Here is a 20877-nt window from a genome sequence, read left to right as displayed (position 1 = left end):
CTTTCACTTCATGACAGAATAACGCAGTTTCTAAAACAGGGAAGGGTGTGATGTCCAGGGGCTCAGGTGTACCAAAGAAGGCTCTCTAGACTCTGTCCTGTCCCTGAACCTGGGGGAGGGTGAGCGCCATATTTCTCTCATCCTGGCCGGTTCCTTCCCTCCCAGCCCTGTATTTATCAGAGGGATTAGGAAGGAGCACAAATATCCACTCACAGGTATCGAATGGCCCAGGCTGCCCCCTGCATCTGCAGGCACTGACGGAGGCTGTGTAAGGCTGCATTATGATTTCCTTAACGAGGTCCGTGGAACCTGCCTTTTTAGTGTAAAATTAATGCTGGATATACTACTAATAATCAAATGTCATGCCGATCTTCTGCCCAACATCAGTTTTTACTTGAAGTAGATTTTACACCCGATCTTGTCAGTATTAAAAATCTAGTTCTAGTTAGTAAAAAACTGATGTTGTGCAGAAGATCGGCATTATTTTTACAGTAAAAAGGTGGGCTCCGCGGAGCTCGTTAACGAAATCATAAAAGCCAAGCCTAGGCCTTCCTGGCTTCTGGGGTTTTATGCCGGGGCTTCCAATTTAAAGAGGAAGAGGTAGTGGAGTCGATTGTAAAAGAAAAGGAGCCCAGAGCCCCAAGACACCGAAGGAAGACATGGAGAGTGAGAGGGAGAGCCAACAGTATCTGCGGAGGGAAGGAAGAAAGAGAGATTGCCTGCTTCTCAGTGACATTCCTCGCTACAAGAAAGGACGCTGACAGCCCGACTTAAAGTTGAGAGCCAGAACTGTTTCCCAGACGCTGCCCTCTCAGCTATTTCAGCCGAAGACAGGACCCGCCAGAGAAGTTACAGATCCCACCACGCTCCTGAAGGAATGTGACTGTGCCAGGTTCGTGCTGCATACGCAAAATGCAGAGACTACGCCTGTAAAAGCGGGTACATACATACGCAAGCACGTATGGCGGCAGTGCTTTGGCCAAACCATGTTGCCTGATTATGCAGGTGGCATTTCTCCCCGTATGTTGCACTGCGGCTGCAATTTCCCACATCGTGCCGCGGCGCCCCTGGCTACTCATAACGGCGCACTGGGGCGCCGCTGCGCACAGTTTGGGAACCACAGCTGTACATTGTAATTAGGGCTCCCGGTTTCCTGTTTAAACTGATTTTTACATATAAATACAGACGGAAAACAATGTTTCCTTTGTCTGTATTTATATGTAAAAACTGCAAAATCCTAGAAAATGCAGCCCCGCTGCCCTGCTCCAATCCAGAGTTATCTCGCCACGCCCCCTTGCTGCTGCTGGAAATTCCTTCCCGGGTGCACACAGCCGCACCTGAGTACTTCACAGGTCTTTTGAAGACCGTTTACTTGTTAACAAGGCTTTATTGTTCTTTCTGCTGTCACCTGTGGCGCAAGCGGGGTGGCTGCATAGACAGATGAGTGGAACTGTGGCAAATGGCAGTGCTGCTTGCACTGCCACAGTGAAATTGTTTTAATACACATCATTATTTCGTGCAAATGGGAGCCAACCCACGGACCACGGCGGCTGCTGGAAAATATTCTATAACTGCACTATCTGAATGTTTAAATTAAGTTTTTAGTTTGGCATGAGATTATACCATGCCATGCACTCCCATATTTATGGTCCCTTGCTCTTTATTTAAATTTAGAAAGGCCCACAATAAATATCCCCCAAAAAGACTGACTAAGAACAAGCAGTGAAAATGCAATAGGTCTCGCCTTTGATTAAGTTAAAGCCATTTGCTTCGATAATGGTATTGTATAGCAAAGCAAATGGCTTTAACTTAATGAAAGGCGAGACCTATTGCATTTTTAATGCTTGTTTTCTTAAGTCAAGCAGAGGCAGGGCAATGAGTTTTACTCAGGGCGCAACACTGTTGCTAAGTTTCTAATCCCCTCCACCTAACGGAGTAAGCTTTGACTGCTCGTCCTTGCTATCCTGAGCTAGTCAAGTGGCCAAAGGGAGTAAGTTGTGTATCCAGCTATAGTGCAGATGTATTGCGACCCTGGGACACTGATGGAAATCAGAAATATCCACATGGGATACAGCCAGCGACCACGGAATATCTTTTTGAGCTTGACTAGTGGTACTTGACTAGGTTTTGGCGCCTCAAGGGAATGTTCACCTTTCTTAATTCTAGGTCAATGTTTATGAAAAATACGTTGCTACAAGGAGAAGAGAACCACTTTCCCTCTTCTAGTTCAGCTAGCGCCACAAGATTGCTTAATACTCCTTAGCACACGTTTGGTATTATAGTTCTAGCAGTTTACATGTGTTTCCACCATACATCAGTCATACATTCGTAAAGAATTTCAGTTCCTTGTATTCAGGTTTGTTGTTGGTGTAGTTTTATTTCTGGAGACGTCACAGCCAACACATGTTTCGTCGTTGAGGGAATGTAAACCACGACTTTCTCAAGGCTGTTAGATAAAGACATATGTTGTTGTGACAAACTGTTCGTAATAATTGCATAGTGTACAGTACATTTCAAATACATAATGTGTGTTGCTAATTTTAGCAAGATCAGGTGGTGATTATGGTTAAACATTTTGTGAATGGTTATATTGACAATCGTTAGCTATCTGTGCAAAGTTGGTTGATACTTGTCCATTTGGTATACATAGAGTGCTTCTGAAAGATCAGAAAGTTTATGGACCCATTAAGAGAATATGGAGAAACCAGTGGTTTCATTTGTCATCATGCATCAGGTTGTTGGTGTGCAAAGTGATTTTATCTTAGGACATGTGTGGCACTAGTCTGCTACGATTGGTGATAGCATGCATAACTGTGAATCATGCATAAAATACCTATTCTCCGAAATGTCGTTTTTTCTGTGAGGAAGAAATACAAAATGAGACTTTAGTACTAGTCCCGCCCTTTCTGAGTTACAGTTGTATTTACAATTTAGGTTTATTATCATTGTTCTTAATCAGTTTACTCACATTTGTTGAGGTGATAATTCCAACCCTCAAAGGGGTTCTGCTTGGGGACTTTATTCCTGGTTAGCACGTTCGTTGTAACCGGAGTGTCGGTTATTGATTCAGACAGCTGTAAATTAATTTATACGTTTGTTATCCTTCTGTTATTTTTAGATTATCAGAGCATGAATTGCAAATACCATGTCATGCCAAGATTTGCGGGTCTGTTGCATTAACTTGTTAGTTCAATCAGTCAGATTTTATATTATCTGGTCCCTTTCTTTAACTATAAATAAAAAAATGGTTTTTTTGTGGATACCTGCCAATCGTGATATGATCGTTGATCGCCAGGTGTTAAACTTTTTTTCTGCCTTTGTTACATATTGGTTAAGTAGATAGTACATATATTTAAGTTTGGGCTCAGCTGTAATCCAGTGGTCTTTGTTATACTAGATCACATTTAGTAAGAGCCGCTTGTCACTATTGAGCTTGTAAATCCTTTGGAGATCCCAACGTGTGAGGCAGAATTTAATAAGGAAAGTCATTTTAGTTTGCGTTTAAACAGAATTAGCCTCATGGTCGCGCTTGGGATTGGGGCGACAACGGTATGTGTTTTATCCAAATATATTTTGGGCAGCTCAAGTACTGACTGACTCTCCGTTTTGGTCATGCTTAAAAATATATAAGAACGACTGCCGCAGAGATAGCCTCTCGGTTGCGGTGATGTTTTAAAATAAAAACGACTCGCGTTCATGGCGAACCCGTCATTAAATCCTTGTTCTTACCTGCTCGCTGTAGATTTTGAGTTCGAAATTCAGTCCCCGCTGCAATATCTATCGTGCAGTGTCTGCTTCCCCGTTTTGGTGCCTCATATTTAAAATGGGAAAATGTCCCGCGTCACATGACCTCTTTCACTTCCGGTTTTGCCGGTGTTTGTGTGAGCATAGTTAGTATGAGTTTCTTTCTACTATATTGGCGGCTATCTTGACCTATCTGTTGTATTTTGATATTACCTATGGCCCAGGGCGTTATTTTATGGCAGATGCCATGTTATTTTGTCCAATGTTCGATATTATTAGTTATGTAACATATAAATTTGTCGTGATTTTCTTTGAAATTGCATCATCTTTGTCAATCCGTATCGGCATCCTTCTATTTAATAAATAATGATCTGTAAGGCATTAGAATATATCTTAATTTATAGGCGCTTGTCTTAGGGGTTTATTTGGCAATCGAGTCCCTGTATTCAGGTGATTGTGGCTATTTAAATTAATTCTGTAACAGTGGAGTGCGTTCGTGTTCGTGAATTTGACCAATATCATAGGCGTATCACTATATTCTGTGAGGAAGTATATTTTTGGTGATTGTGATATGTGTGACTGTGTTTTATACAGATTGTGAACATTTCTATTTGCTATGCTTGTTTGGTAATACCGATCTTCACGGGCCAGTAATTCTGTGATTGTGTGGTTTCTCCATTCAAAATGGGTTCAGTACATATATATGTGCCATTATGTGGCCAAACACATTTATAGAAAATCAGTACAGGCATTATTACATTTCAGAAATAATCATTTATATTTATGACGGTATGCTTTTGTCGGTACACGTTAGTCCTAATGATTGACCAAACTTGGTTAGTTCCAATCCTGGTTTTGTTCAGTTAATAGTTAATAGTTTCTAGACTGTTCATGTGCCTAGGAAGTAGTGTAACTCGTGGTCAATGTTTAGGCCTAGTTCTACACTTTTAAGTGTCATTATCCAGGTTGCCTCCCTCCTCCATAGTGCAAGTTCTCTGTTGCCCCCTCTTGGATGGGTAACTATGTGTTCAAATCCAAAGAATCGGAAAGAGTGGTTCGATGTCTGTGCTGGACAGATGGACATGTGTGCTGCCACTGGGTAACGCATGTCACCTTGTTTTACTGCCCTGATGTGCTCATTAATCCTGTCCCTCAGTGGTCTCTTAGTGCTTCCTACGTATCTTTTACCGCATTTGCAGTCCAGAGCGTAGACTACAAACTTGCTAAGGCAGTTTATAGTGGTGTGGATACGGTGTTTCTTATTGTTCGGTCCCTCAAAATCTTTTTTCTTTTTGTAAGCCCATTTATAGGCTACACACATCCCACAGCTATAGAATCCTGGTTCCGTTAGCCATGTGGTCTTGCTTGCAGTTTGAGGGTAGCTCGGACTCAGTATGTTCCTTAGCGCCATCCTCTTTCTTTTTTTATGTTTGAAAGCTTTATTGAGATAAATAATAAGCAATACAATAAGGTGACAACAGCAGAATAAAATGAGAAAGGGCAATCATAGGCGAATACAATTAAGTCAGCTGATGTCACAAAGAGGGAACAAAGCATTTTAAGAGTTTTTAAGGGAGGGAAAGGAGGGGAGGGGAGGGGAAAAAGGAACAATGAATAATACAGTGAAGGTTACAATATAAGAGAAGCAAATTAGGTGATGGCAAATAGAACAGTAAATGCACGGGTTAAAAACATTAGTAAGATATGAATAAACAAAGGAAAAAAGAAACTTCTATAGTGAAAACTGAAGCATAAACTTACAAGCAGAAGTACAAACGTTCAAGGGGGTTTAAAATTGTCAGGGGTCAATGAAGTATAAGTCATTTTGGCAGAATGATCTAAAAATAAGGTGAGAGGTAACCAGTAGAGTTCAACATTTCGAGGGGGTTTGCAGGAGGATGCAAAGGCAACATCCAATCTATGAGAATGACATAGTAAATTCCACCAGGAGGTTATGGAGAGGTTGTTCAAGGATTTCCAATTGGAGGCGATATGTTGGAGTGCAAGTGCTAGAAAAAGGTCAAAAAGACCACATGAATGTGGGGGGAGGTCTAAAGCTTCTGAAAGGCTACCTAGAAAACCCAAAGAGGTAGAAAAGGAAATAGAAAGATGAAAGATTTGAGAGATGCGGGACCACACTTGAAACCAAAAGCGACGGACAGAAGGACAGAGAAAGAAAAGATGATAGAGATCAGCATTGGGAGCAGCACAGGTCCAACAGTTGGTTGTAGAAGAAGAAAGGAAACGAGAAAGAGAAAGAGGAGAGAGATAGAGTCTGTGATAGAAGAAGAATAAGGATTGAGTGAGAGATGCAGTGCGAGAGGTCTTCAAGGATTTTGCCCAAAGTTTGTTCCAGAGAGAGGTCGGCCACGAGCAGTTTAAGTCCGTTTCCCAAGAGAGTTCCAACTTGGACTTGGGACGATCAGGGTCAGGAGCAGAGAAGAATATCGATAAATAAGAGAAGCCTTAGGAATAGTAGAGAGAATGGTGAGGACGGAGGAAAGGGAGGTGGATAGTTCATCCGAGGATAAAGAATAATATCGCTCAAGAACGGTGTCCATGAGAATGCAATATTTCTTTGCAAACGATGCAGGACAATGAAACTGGGCCTGAAATTGGGGGAAGGAACGAGGAGACGAACCGTCAAAAAGATGATGAACCCATATAATACCTCTTGATCTCCACGACGTCCAGGCAATAGGTCTGTTCCGTATGAGAATGGACGAGTTATACCAAATGGGTGACGTTAAAAAGGATTCACGGGAGAGAGAGGTTGTGGACAGTAAGGGTCGCAAAAGAGAGGAGGTATGTTTGAATAATGGAGGGTTTAGACAAGGAGCCTTGGTAGTAAAGCGAAGTGCATCCTGAAAAGAATAAGGAAGGAGTAAATCACGTTCAACCGATAACCATAAAGGGGCAAAAGGGGTCACGTCTTGCGATAACCAACGTGAGGCTTGGCGAAGAGAGAAGGACTTATGATAAAGACGGAAGTTTGAGAAATTAATCCCCCCATTTGATTTAGGTTTACGAAGAGCCGAGAGAGATATACGAGCTTTCTTCTGTTTCCAAAGGAATTTGGATAAAAGAGAGTCAATGCGACGGAAGTAGAGGGCTGGAATATGTACAGGGAGCATGGAGAGTAAATAGATCAAAATCGGAGCAATCATCATTTTAATCGAGTCAAGACGACCCCACCAGGAAAGGTATAAAGGATTCCAGGAAGAGAGAAGCGAATCAATTCTAGAAATGACTGCAGTCATGTTAAGTCGGATAGAAGAGAGGATAGAATTAGAGAAGAGGACGCCAAGATATTTTATTTTCGTACTGTTCCAGGCAAAACCGGTGGAAGTAAAGAAATGTGGAAGACACAATTTAGTTATAGGAAGAATCTCCGTCTTATCCGAGTTAATTTTATATCCTGAAGCCTGGGAAAATCTGTCAAATTCATGCATTAAGGCTGGGACAGAAGTCTGTGGATCTGAAATGAATAAAAGGATGTCATCCGCATAAGCCGATAACTTAAGTTGATGCTCACCATATGGGAAACCAGAAATGGAAGGGTTGTTACGAATAGAAGAAATGAAGGGTTCAAGAGCTAAAATAAAAAGAAGAGGGGAAAGAGGACAGCCCTGAAGCGTCATCCCCTTTCTAAAGGTTAGTGTGGGTCTCTCTGTTATGTATTTGTTTAGTATTATGTCTGTCCTGAGTAGATGCCAGTGTCTATTAAGACTTTTCCGCAAAATAGTGGCCCAGTTATTGTAACCCGTTACTTGCCTGATCTTTTCTTCTTTATTTTTGCGTTTTGGTTTTTCTTTTAAGGTATCTGCTCTGGTAACTTCATCTATTCTACTCGCTACTTTTTGTAATTGTTTTTTGTTATACCCTCTGTTTGCAAATCTTTTGACCACCCCTCTTTTTTGGGTTTCAAATTCATTGTCATCGCTGCAATTGCGGCGTGTTCTAACTAATTCTCCATAAGGGATTGCTCTTTTTTGGTGTTCTGGGTGGGCACTGGTTGCATGCAGTAAGGAGTTGCACGCTGTGCTTTTTCTGTATAGTCTGCTTTGGATTGTTTTGTTGTCAATATAGAATTCCACGTCCAAGAACGGGAGTTTGGTATTACTGTATTCCATAGTAAATCTAATATTTTGGTCATTGTTGTTTAAGTATTCATGGAATTTGTGTAATTTTTCTGGTGTTCCTGTCCAAATCATGATACAATCATCTATGTATCTGCCCCAAAAGAGTATCTCATTATTCCATTCAGAGGCTGGTGGGCCCCAGATTCTCCTCTCCTCAAACCTTCCCATTACTAGGTTGGCATACGAGGGCGAAAATCTGGAACCCGTAGCCACACCTTGTTTTTGCCTGTACCAATCATTTTTGTAAAGAAATACATTATTGTCCAAAATAGTTTCTACCATTTCTAGGAGCATTTCTGTGTGTGACCATGTACTTGCAGGTCGTCCACTTAGCATTTTTTTGACAGCAGTTAATCAAGTGTCTCTTTTGATACATGTATATAAAGAGACTATGTCAAGTGTGACCATTAGCATATTGTCTTCCCATGGTAGGTCAGCCATGGTCCCTAGAATGTGCTTGGTATCTCTGATATACGATGGGAGATTTAATACCAGAGGTTTCAGAAATACGTCAACATACTCTGATAGTCTCTCCGTTGGTCCACCAATGCCTGATATTATCGGTCTGCCTGGTGGGAAAGTGTGGGGTTTGTGTACCTTAGGTACTGTGTAAATACATGGGTATCTGGGTTTGTCAACTCTTAAGTACGTGTGTTCATTGTCATCAATTAAACCCATCCCATGCCACCGTTTTAAGAGTGTGTTTATACACTCAGTCAGTCTCCATATAGGGTTGGTTCCGATTTGTTCGTAGCATTCAGTGTTATGTAATTGGGTAAGGATCTCATGTTCATAATCATCGCTTTGCATTATTACCATGTTACCTCCTTTATCGGCCTCCCTAATTGTTAGTTCTTTGTTTCTACTCAGCTCCATGAGTGCTTTTCTCTCTCCCTTGGTTAGGTTATCTCTGTGTATGTGTGTTGCACTGTCTTTTAGGTTGTGTTTGTCTAGATCAGCCGTCACTGATTTGAAGAACTGATCAATGTTGTTGCCCGCTGTGAGTGTTGGTGTCCAGTTGGATTTCTCTTTTAAACTACTTGTGATATTATAGTCCATGTTGATATCTAGATCTCTCATAATTCTATCTGTGAGTATCATTTCATCTTCACATTCAGTTATTGATAATAACAGTCTGGTATCAACAATATCTTGTATACAAATATCACCACATGCCATCATTCCCAATTTTTGCTGCATTTCTTTATTTGTTGGTTTATTCAATTCAAAGTATTTTTTCAATTTTAAACGTTGCGTGAATTTAAACAGATCAATAATAGTAGTATGACAAAAATCACCAACATTGTTAGGGCAAAAACTCATGCCTTTCTCAAGTACTGTTATCATGTCCTTCGTGAGATCAAAGTCACTCAAATTCATAACTGATACATTTTTTATTTCTTCTGATTCTGGTTCCAGGACCTGGTTCTGACTCCCTGTCTGTCTTGACCTGCTGCCGCCTCTTTTGCCTCTCCTTGTTTTCCTGATTGTCCTGTTTTTCTGCTCTCTCTGTTCCCCTTTTTAGGTCTCGGTAATATCCGGTCGGTAGACCGGAAGTCCGAGAATTATTGTCAGTAAGAGGGCTGCTTTATCCCTCCCTCTTTTTGGCTCTCCCTCCATTGGCTGGCTTCCTAAATGGAGGCCAGCCATTGGATGAGAGAGCCGTCCCTTCAAATAGGCCCCGTCTTTTTCGGATTTGGGGGCGTAAGTTTTGCTGTTCTTTAGACAGTGACATTGTCTGTCACTCAAAACAGCAAAACACGCCCCCGAATCCGAAAATGGCCGTGCGTTTCTCCGAGGCATTTTCTCCTTGCCTCGGAGAAACGTGGTGGTGTTTTCGGAGCTGTTCGCCTCCCTTCCCTTCTGCTTTTAGGAGCTGCTCGGCTCCGCTTGCCTCCCCCCCTTCCCTCTGCCCTCCTCCGTCGCGCTCTCGCCTCCCCCCCCCCCTCCCTCTGCTGCAGCTCTCCTCCGTTGTGCTCTGCCGCTCCCTGGCCCCCACCCCTCCCTCATTCGTAATCGCTCACTGCTGCCAACTAGGCGTGCCAACACCGAACAAGGAAAGCAGCGGATGTCAGATGAAACACTACCTCGGCTAACATACTTTAGTGTAATAAGTTCCTGTCCGATTGCCAAACAAAGCTAATATATTCCAGTGGGCATAAATGCAGCAATTATTTAACATAATAATGTGGATTCCTCTGGCATGCAGCCCCGCGCGGGATCTCCTCCCTCTCAGCGCTCCCCGCCCAGACCCAATATTGACTCCCCCCTCCGGAGCGGGCGCCGCGCTCTCCCCACAGCCAAGTACCTGTGGATGCCGGCTCCGGCGCTGCAAAGCTGTGGATTCTATTACAGGACCGGAGGCTTCAGATTATGCTTCTCTTTCTTTACTGTATAAAACACAGCAGCCAATAAACATACAGTTTAGTGCAAATAAAACTTCAAAGACCATGATGCTTGGCATAGCCACGCCTCCTTCAGCACCCATAAGAGCCTAGGTCACACCTCCAGCTTCCTCTTTCTTTGCTGCTCACACAGCAAGAGTTAAGTGCCCAGCCCCTTATCTGTATGCCTGTGTGTTTGGGCTTATTTGGGTTAATTGAAGGCGCTTTGAATGGGTTTATTGTTTGTTATTTGCGCCAAGATTGATTAGCGCTGAGTATTTCAGCTGTTTTATGCTTGGTTTTGGGGTGTTTGGGACTTGCTGACGTTGCGCGGGCTTTCCCGCCGTGTAATCCCCGCCGGAGGCGGGCGGTTTGACAGGCGCGCCTCGCCCTTGATCAGGAGCTCTGCTCCGACTTCCCTGTAACGAGCGCTTAGCGGCGCATGAGTCAGTACACGACCGGTAGACGGTCGCGCCTACCTGGGGCTCTCCTCCATGCCCTCGACCCCTGGCAGGCTGCGCGAAGGCTCCCCTAGTCGCCGGGACGCACTGTGAGCCGCGAACCACACGGCAGGAGCGTGTAGCACAACGCGCACCCATTGGGCTTGTTTTTAGTAGGATTTGGGTGCGCGTTGGGCTACACACGCCGATTTGCCGTTTTTCACCATTCCTTCCCGTAAATTGATCGGAGTTGGTTGTTTTCACGCCTGACTGGCTGCAATAACAGTCGTTGCCTTTGTTTGGAGTGGCACACACCCTGAATTTGCTTGTTGGCTCTGACGCCCTGCTGGGCTGTAAAAATTGACTACAGCATCTGCTGAGGGGGTCGGATACTGACTCTAGATTCACTCAAGTTGCAGTGTGCAAGGGGCTGACCCCCCCCCTGACTCCTCTGGTGCCTACCTCTGGATTAGGGTCTGTAATTGATTTTCAAACACTTTCATTATGGAAGAATGGCAGTATTATGATGAGGAGGCGGAGGAAGGACCCTATGAGGAGCAGCCTTCTGCTGCAGTGGAAGATAAAATTGTGGAGGCCCTGGATGCATCAGTTCAGGCCTCGGTTAATAAGGCAGTGGAGAGTACAGTGCCAGCTACTGTGCAACAAGCATTGGCAGCAGCATTAAAGCCGATCACCAAACAACTAGAGAGTTTTGCTAAGCGCCACGGCTTTGCCAAAGACAAGTCCGGTAAAAAACAGACACCAACTCCTCAGGCAGGTTCTGTGGATAATTGGCCACACTCCGGCGCTTTGAGTTCTCTTCCGAACCCAGCTATTTCGGATCACGCTTCCGCAGGCAGTGGTAAGGCCAAGAGCAAGCAGCATTACGTGGACACTGATACCACCGCCACCACTGACACCAATACTACCGACACAGATGAGGAGCAGCCCCCGAAGAAGAAGGCAAAGAAGTCTGCCTCTTCGACTTCGGTGCCCCCTCCTCCCGACACGCCATTTACGTTCAACCCTTCGGAAATTGTGCATCCCCGGTCGCAGGATTGGGTTCCAGCCCCTGCCGTGGCACAATACCTAGAGGAGAATTTGAGGAAAGGGTTCGATAAGGAGGTTCGTAACAGGCTGCGGTCTGAGTGCCCCCGTCCTGATCTCCCCCATAAGGTGGCCGAGACCCCAGAAATCGACGCCAGTATGCTGACGTTCCTAAAAAAGTTCGCCAAGGATCCCAAGAAGGGATTGGATCGTGCCTGGAGGGGATGCCAGGATAAGATGTTAGACGTGGCTGGGCCCCTAGCCAAGATCTTGGAAATGGCTTTGTACGCCAAGGAGACCAACGTCGCTATAGATCCGGACATTCTGGCGGGCTGGACCCAGCGCGCCATTTGTCTGCTCGGCAACGCTAACTGCGCCGTGTCATCTGAAAGGCGCAAGTCTCTACTAATGAGAATGGACTCAAATTTGACTGAATTGGCCACAGCGGAACCGGGGCCCCTGGCAGAGGGCAATCTCTTTGGAGATCGGTTCGTGAAAGACGTTTCCAAATACGTGGGAACCTTCACTTCCCTGGACAAGGCCCAATCGGGCATCAAGCGAGCATTGCAGAATAACCTTTTTAATAGGGCCGGACGAGGTAGGGGACGCTCGCCAGGCCGTTTTGGCAATCAAGGTCCCCGCAGAGGTGATTTTGGAAGGGGTCGAGGTGATTGGGACTCGACCAGAGGAGGTACCTTCTACCCGACCCGACGCGGATATCCCGGTAACAGATACCATGGAGGTGGAAAGAGGGCATGCTTCCACGCCCAGAATAATTCAGGTGAGCGTTCTAGAGTGTTTTCCCACTCCTTTGGGGGGTCGTACGATGTTTTTCTTACACAATTGGAGTCTACTCACTCAGGACGCATGGGTTCTCCAGACCATTCAGGGGTTTCATCTAGATTTCTATCAAACTCCTACGCAGAGGGTGGCACCGAGGGTTCTCCATTTTTCCCAACTAGAGGCGAATTCTATAGACAGCGAAATAGAAGAATTGCTTCACAAGCATGACATAGCAAGGTGCGAGTACAATCCGCACGGGTTTTGCAGCAATATCTTCCTGGTGCAGAAGAGAGGTGGAGGTCACAGACTTGTTTTAAACTTGAAGGAGTTCAATTACTTCCTGGTCTACAACCATTTCAAAATGGAGGGAATCCATCTGTTAACAGATCTTTTACAGTCAGGGTATTGGATGGTGCGTTTAGACCTGAAAGATGCTTATCTTTCCATCCCCATCTACCACCCTCATCGTCGGTTCCTTCAGTTTCAATGGAGAGGACGGTGGTTCGAATACTCGGCCCTTCCTTTCGGGCTTTCCTCGGCTCCTTGGTGCTTCACCAAAGTGATGAAGCCGGTGGTCGCGCATCTCAGGGAGCAAGGGGTGCGCCTCATCATATATCTGGACGACATCTTGATTTTGGCTCACTGCCCGGATCTGGTGTCCAGGCATCTACAGATGACCATATCCCTACTCCAGAATCTAGGATTTGTAATAAACAAGGCCAAATCGGCGCTAATTCCGTCGCAGGAGATGGATTTTCTGGGTTTTGTGATCAATTCACAGATGGCGCAATTGAGCATGCCGAAATAGAAGTTGAAGGACTTGAAGAAGGAGATCATTTCTCTCTTAAGCAAGCAGGTGACATCTCTACGGTCAGTTGCCAGAGTAGTGGGATTGTTGGCATCGTCAGTGCAGGCGATCTTTCCAGGCCCTCTCCATTACAGGGCTCTGCAGAGACTCAAAATCCAGCACCTTCAGAGAGGGCTGGCTTACTCCGATTTGGTCCCGCTGACTCAGGAAGTGCGGGACGAGATGCAATGGTGGTTGAGCCACGTGGAAGCGTGGAACGGCAGAGCCATCTTCGGCTCCGTGCCAGAAGTGATCATAGAATCAGACGCCAGCCTTTGGGGCTGGGGCGCGCGTTGTGGCGATGTTTCCACAGGAGGAAGATGGTCGCAAGAGGAGCTAAAATTGCACATAAATTGTCTGGAGCTCCTAGCGGGCTCCTTCGCGATCAAGACACTCTCGCCGCAGAAGAGCTCGTGTTGCATCCTTCTTCGGATGGACAACGTCTCTGCGGTTCGTTACATAAACAAGCTGGGAGGGACGAGATCGTCCATGCTAGTGGAGATGGCCAAGGATTTTTGGCATTATTGTCTCAGTCGTCAACTCTCGGTGATTGCGAAGTATATTCCGGGGCAGTCCAATGTGGTAGCGGACTGGAACTCGAGACATCTTCGGGATTACAGCGATTGGCAGCTGCTTCCCAGGATCTTCAGTTGGTTGCAGGACCTATGGGGTCCGTGCCAGAGAGACCTATTTGCATCCAGACTGAACCGTCAACTTCCCAGGTTTTTCAGCTGGAGACCGGATCCAGCAGCGGAAGCGAGGGATGCATTCCTACAGGACTGGACAGGGTCGGTGAATTATGCATTCCCCCCCTTTCTATTGATTCCACGAGTGGCCTCGCACATTGTCAAGCAGAAGGCCGAGGTGATTTTAGTGACGCCTCTGTGGCGGTCGCAACCATGGTTCCCGATGTTACTGGGGATATGTTGCGACCTTCCCAGGATGATTCCATGGTCGGAGTCGCTACTCCTGGGACCAGTGCGGGAACAACATCCGCTAATTCTGTCTCAGCGCCTCACGCTGATGGCATGGAAGCTTTCAGGCAACAGTGGAACGTGCCGGGAGTTTCGGGAACGGCTAGCAATTTCATCAAGCAAGCCTGGGCCCCCTCCACGAGAAAGAGGTACTCTTCAGCCTGGAAGAGCTGGTTATGTTGGTGCGTGGAACGGGATCTGGATCCCGTGGGGGCAGGACTTTCTCACATAGTAAATTTCTTGTCGGACAAAGCAGCTAACGGTTTGGCCTACAGATCCGTGAACAATTTCCAGTCGGCCATTTCTGCGGGACACACCCACATTGACGGGAAACCGGTGGGCATGCATCCCTTGGTTTGTAAGCGCCTTAAGGGCATACGGGTAGCAAATCCCCCCAAGCCAAAATATTCTGGGCTTTGGGATGTCTCTTCAGTTATTAAATTTCTGGATGCCTGGCCATCTAACGATTTGCTTTCTAGAAAGCAGTTGTCAGCAAAGTTGGCTATGTTGCTATGTCTGTCTGCATGTAGGAGATCATCGGACGTTCGTGCCTTGGATATTACAGGTAGAGTATTTACTCCGGAGGGAGTTTCTTTTACAATTACAGGTCGCACGAAAACACTTTCTAGACACATTGAGTATAATGCTTTTCCTAGTAATCCAAAGTTATGTGTGGTCCAATGCTTGAAATCCTACGAGGAGTGTACTCGTACGTTAAGGCCCCCGGGGGCCACGCAGCTCTTGATAGCTGTACAAAAGCCATTTAAACCGGTGTCCTCGGCTACTATAGCGAGATGGCTGAAATTTATCATGAAAGAGTCTGGCATTGATGTGCAATTGTTTGGGGCGCACTCGGTGCGAGGTGCCATGGCTTCAAAATCGTATTTGCTGGGGGCTAATATTAATGATATTATGCATTGTGCAGATTGGTCGTCTGAATCGACATTCAAACAGTTTTACTATAAGCCGGTGGTAGACATTACTTCTGTGGTATTTAATACAGCTTTGAACTAGCATAATCTGAAGCCTCCGGTCCTGTAATAGAATCAAAAATTAGCTAGCATTCGCGCCAAGAATTTTCAATTCTATTAAGGACACGGAGGCGAGGATTATCCCACCCGTTGTATTATGATTTATCTGTTTTATACAGAAGTTACGGGTTGTCTATTTGGTTTTTTCCAGGCAATGACAAGAAAAGCGATTAAGAAGTCTTCCGTTGAAGAATGAAGTTGGAACAAGGTTCCGGTTATTCCATGTTGGAGAAGTTATAGACTGTTTATGGTTCATGGACTTGTGCAGTTCGCGCAAAGAAAGAGGAAGCTGGAGGTGTGACCTAGGCTCTTATGGGTGCTGAAGGAGGCGTGGCTATGCCAAGCATCATGGTCTTTGAAGTTTTTATTTGCACTAAACTGTATGTTTATTGGCTGCTGTGTTTTATACAGTAAAGAAAGAGAAGCATAATCCTCGCCTCCGTGTCCTTAATAGAATTGAAAATTCTTGGCGCGAATGCTAGCTAATTTTTGATTCCTCTGGCATGCAGCCCCGCGCGGGATCTCCTCCCTCTCAGCGCTCCCCGCCCAGACCCAATATTGACTCCCCCCTCAGGAGCGGGCGCCGTGCTCTCCCCACAGCCAAGTACCTGTGGATGCCGGCTCCGGCGCTGCAAAGGCAAGCTTCGAATCTCCACAAACCGCCGATCTGAACTGACGAGCAGGCACTAAGGTGACACATGGGACTGCGGGGCTCTGACATGTCCGTTAAGTGTAGGCCTTGTTTTCTGTTTTGAGATGCCTGCTGAGCTGCTACTGTTCCAGACGTAGCTGATCGCCGCGGGGGCGGGGGGGAGGAAGGGGCCGCGAGAAGCCTTTAGTTCTTAATAGGCCGAGAGCTGTAGTGAGGCAGTGTGTAGAAATAATTCTGATTAGGTTTGGTCAATCAGTCTGCATAATCAGAACTGTCTCTTCCTCATTCAGCTTTCAAGTAGCGAACAATAACATTGTGCCTAACAAAACTGTAAGTAGCCTCTGTGCTTTTAGGCCAAGCTGTTATCTATGTTCTGGTGTCTCCCGCTGTGGGCCTGAGGCGTATCCTAGAAGACCCGCTCCACACTGGCCTGTCCTGTGATAAATATAGATTCATGGCACACACCCAATACAAACCAATCCATGTGTTACGGTGACGTTTTAGAGCATGTTTAAGTACTCGTAGATTTGATTCTATCTGCTTCTTTGTATGCCTGCGTAAGCAGTGTAGCTGCCCTATCTATCTATCTGTCTGTCTGTCTGTCTAGCTATCTATCTAGCTATCTCTGTCTGTCTGTCTATCACGTGTCTGTCTGTCTATCATGTGTCTGTCTGTCTATCATGTGTCTGTCTGTCTATTACGTGTCTGTCTTTCCATCCATCCACTGTTTGCTGTTTGCCTTTTTTCCTGTCTGTCTGTCTGTCTGTCTGTCTGTCTGTCCGTCCGTCCACTGCTTGTCTGCTGTTTGACTTTTTGCCTGTCTGTGTGTCTTCTTTCTTTCCCTCCATCCACTGCCTATCTATCTATCTATCTATCTATCTATCTATCTATCTATCTATCTATCTATCTATCTATCTATCTATCTATCTATCTCTGTCACACTCTTTCAGCCCTGGTAACCACGGCATGGGCTGTAGCTAGTAAGACGCTTACAATACCAGAATGACGACTCTACTTTGTTAAAGTTTAAGGGGTCATGTGAATGCGGCCATTGTTCCTCACAGACAATATGCTTTGACAGAGATTATCTTACATGCGGGATGTGCTTTTCAAAAGAAACACTATATTCTGAGCCGGTCCCTGGAACCTCCGCATGAGAGTTAAAGGCGCACATCTAACAATTGCTGCCAGCAGCCTTTAGAGCTAACAGATGTTCATGAGATTTTTGGATTACCCTCTTCAAACATTGGACCCCACGAAATGAAAGATATAGTAGAATGAATGGCACAATCGTTTATTTCAGTCTTTAACTGAGGGTTAAAAACTAGGTTGAGGCGTAGTAAGGCCTCAACCACAGAATACAATGTATAATTATTTTACAATTAAGTGAGAGCAATTTAAGGCACCAATGAATACTGACTGAATTAGCTGTTGTAAAATATCTCATTACAGGTGTCCCAGATGAGGAGTTGTTCAATCTGCAACACAGGAGTTAGCAATACTGGGTGTATTATTAACGCTGGTGTTACAGAATTAACAGGGATTTTGAGCTGGACCCTAAAAATCCCCTGTGGAATGACGACTTACCAAGGAGATCGTTTCTTCAGTGTCGAGTTCCCCCGGATTTTGTTACCGGGCCTGTTAGAGTTATCAAATCACTCATAATCACTGCCTGGCGTGAAGAGAACTCACCGTGCCCTTATGTCAAATACAAGTGTAAAGCACTTTCACACCCCTGGGTCTCATGGCACAACAAAACTTAAATGTGCAGAGTGGTGAGTGCAGAGTGGTGAGTGCAGAGTGGTGAGTGCAGTTGAGTGCAGAGTGCTGTTGAGTGCAGAGTGGTGTGTGCTGTTGAGTGCAGAGTGGTGTGTGCTGTTGAGTGCAGAGTGCTGTTGAGTGGTGTGTGCTGTTGAGTGCAGAGTGGTGTGTGCTGTTGAGTGCAGAGTGGTGTGTGCTGTTGAGTGCAGAGTGGTGTGTGCTGTTGAGTGCAGAGTGCTGTGTGCTGTTGAGTGCAGAGTGCTGTGTATTGGCAATGTAAATGACAATGGCATTTATTTATGATTTAAAGAAAAAAAAAGAAATGTCATGAGCAATGCCAATTGCTCTACCTTTAATGATGCCGAGACCATTGCATTGTAAATGCTTGTTTATTCTGTGGATCTCTAATAAAAAACTGTTATTGGGGTCAACTGTGCTGGTAGCTCCCATCAATCCTTCGTTCTCATTCTCACTAGAGTTAATAGTGTCTAGGGATGTTGTGCTAGATCCAACCGAGATGGTTTCACTTTGAGTTTGGGTTTTGGTTTTAGGAACCAGGGGATCATATTTTTTGGCGAAAGTGAACACCCTGCCGCCCAAGGAGTCACGTTCATCTCTCTTGAGCTTCCTACTCTTTCGTAATTTTATGTCCGTGACATGTCGTTGTAATATGTCATTTAGTATCTGGTAGTTTTTATTGGTCACATCTGGTTGGTTGAGTTCCTTAATCTCTAACTCTAGTTTGTCTATGTCTAGTTGTAGTTTGGCCACTTTCCTCTCACAATTTTCTATTAGTATCATCATCAAGTTATTAGAGTTATTTGTTAGTTCCTTTTCCCAGGCTAATAAAAGATCTGGTTCAAGGTCCTCGTATGTTGTGATAATTTGCGATCTGAGGCCTCTTGGGACTCTTTTTACTTTGATATGTTGTTTTAAAGTAGCTGCATCCCACCACCTGGATGTTTCACTGATTTTTAGTTTCTCTAGTTTTACAAATTTTTCCTTGAGACCCTCCTGTTTGGGTGGTTGAACTCCTTGTCCTGACGAGGTACTTGGTTGTTGGGTGCCTACGTTGTTAAATAGGTCTTCAGCTTCCTTATCTCTATTTATCCTGTCATTGTTAACGGAAGTCATTGTGTTCCTATGGGCTGCCCCTAGTTTTGAATAACTTTTTGAGCTTGACTAGTGGTACTTGACTAGGTTTTGGCGCCTCAAGGGAATGTTCACCTTTCTTAATTCTAGGTCAATGTTTATGAAAAATACAGTGCTACAAGGAGAAGAGAACCACTTTCCCTCTTCTAGTTCAGCTAGCGCCACAAGATTGCTTAATACTCCTTAGCACACGTTTGGTATTATAGTTCTAGCAGTTTACATGTGTTTCCACCATACATCAGTCATACATTCGTAAAGAATTTCAGTTCCTTGTATTCAGGTTTGTTGTTGGTGTAGTTTTATTTCTGGAGACGTCACAGCCGACACATGTTTCGTCGTTGAGGGAATGTAACCCACGACTTTCTCAAGGCTGTTAGATAAAGACATATGTTGTTGTGACAAACTGTTCGTAATAATTGCATAGTGTACAGTACATTTCAAATACATAATGTGTGTTGCTAATTTTAGCAAGATCAGGTGGTGATTATGGTTAAACATCTTGTGAATGGTTATATTGACAATCGTTAGCTATCTGTGCAAAGTTGGTTGATAATTTTCCATTTGGTATACATAGAGTGCTTCTGAAAGATCAGAAAGTTTATGGACCCATTAAGAGAATATGGAGAAACCAGTGGTTTCATTTGTCATCATGCATCAGGTTGTTGGTGTGCAAAGTGATTTTATCTTTGGACATGTGTGGCACTAGTCTGCTACGATTGGTGATAGCATGCATAACTGTGAATCATGCATAAAATACCTATTCTCCAAAATGTCGTTTTTTCTGTGAGGAAGAAATACAAAATGAGACTTTAGTACTAGTCCCGCCCTTTCTGAGTTACAGTTGTATTTACAATTTAGGTTTATTGTCATTGTTCTTAATCAGTTTACTCACATTTGTTGAGGTGATAATTCCAACCCTCAAAGGGGTTCTACTTGGGGACTTTATTCCTGGTTAGCACGTTCGTTGTAACCGGAGTGTCGGTTATTGATTCAGACAGCTGTAAATTAATTTATACGTTTGTTATCCTTCTGTTATTTTTAGATTATCAGAGCATGAATTGCAAATGCCATGTCATGCCAAGATTTGCGGGTCTGTTGCATTAACTTGTTAGTTCAATCAGTCAGATTTTATATTATCTGGTCCCTTTCTTTAACTATAAATTAAAAAACTGTTTTTTTGTGGATACCTGCCAATCGTGATATGATCGTTGATCGCCAGGTTTTAAACTTTTTTTCTGCCTTTGTTACATATTGGTTAAGTAGATAGTACATATATTTAAGTTTGGGCTCAGCTGTAATCCAGTGGTCTTTGTTATACTAGATCACATTTAGTAAGAGCCGCTTGTCACTATTGAGCTTGTAAATCCTTTGGAGATCCCAACGTGTGAGGCAGAATTTAATAAGGAAAGTAATTTTAGTTTGCGTTTAAACAGAATTAGCCTCATGGTCGCGCTTGGGATTGGGGCGACAACGGTATGTGTTTTATCCAAATATATTTTGGGCAGCACAAGTACTGACTGACTCTCCGTTTTGGTCATGCTTAAAAATATATAAGAACGACTGCCGCAGAGATAGCCTCTCGGTGATGTTTTAAAATAAAAACGACTCGCGTTCATGGCGAACCTGTCATTAAATGCTTGTTCTTACCTGCTCGCTGTAGATTTCGAGTTCGAAATTCAGTCCCCGCTGCAATATCTATCATGCAGTGTCTGATTCCCCGTTTTGGTGCCTTATATTTAAAAAGGGAAAATGTCCCGCGTCACATGACCTCTTTCACTTCCGGTTTTGCCGGTGTTTGTGTGAGCATAGTTAGTATGAGTTTCTTTCTACTATATTGGCGGCCATCTTGACCTATCTGTTGTATTTTGATATTACCTATGGCCCAGGGCGTTATTTTATGGCAGATGGCATGTTATTTTG

At 44.5% G+C, this 20877-nt stretch overlaps 1 protein-coding gene across 4 annotated transcripts in view; it reads left to right on the top strand.

The window, feature by feature from the left end:
- The window catches only part of LOC144781151 (uncharacterized), a 261931-nt gene that overhangs the window by 132701 nt on the left and 108353 nt on the right, over nt 1-20877 (top strand). The window lies entirely within an intron of this gene.

This window comes from Lissotriton helveticus, chromosome 9, assembly GCF_964261635.1.
Source record: "Lissotriton helveticus chromosome 9, aLisHel1.1, whole genome shotgun sequence".
In the NCBI taxonomy this organism is placed as follows: domain Eukaryota; kingdom Metazoa; phylum Chordata; class Amphibia; order Caudata; family Salamandridae; genus Lissotriton; species Lissotriton helveticus.
The sequence above is the reverse complement of the archived record's forward strand: the minus strand, read 5'-3'. Positions and strand labels throughout refer to the sequence as shown.